Below are 450 nucleotides of genomic sequence, written 5' to 3'. Positions count from 1 at the left end.
TATCCACTATTAAGGTCCCTTACCGCCCCACACCCAATTGAAATGTAAGCTATAGCCTATTTATATGTTACATTGTTACCAGCCCTGTCACAGGCCCTGTCAATTACCATGTTATCATGTTACCAGCCCTGTCACAGGGATGTCAGGTCCTGTCACAGGATGCATGTATATCATGGTCAGTATACATCTTGGTCAGTATCATGGTCAATAATGTCAAGCCCCAGAACGTCTCTGTATGCCCCTGGGGGGGCTGTACCACCCCCGTTGAGAAACACTAGTCTATTGTAATAGTGGTCTATCAAGTATCAAATACATTAAGACATTGATCTCAAATCCATGTGTTCTGATGGTTACACAGGTCTGCCCAATATATCCACATTACCTCACATCTTTGAAGCAACTGACAAAGACCTGGAGCCACGAAGATCCAACATGGATGTGCATGTGCCC

The sequence above is a fragment of the Electrona antarctica genome (assembly GCF_951216825.1).
Source record: "Electrona antarctica genome assembly, chromosome: 6".
Classification (NCBI taxonomy): domain Eukaryota; kingdom Metazoa; phylum Chordata; class Actinopteri; order Myctophiformes; family Myctophidae; genus Electrona; species Electrona antarctica.
Note: the sequence above shows the minus strand (reverse complement) of the source record.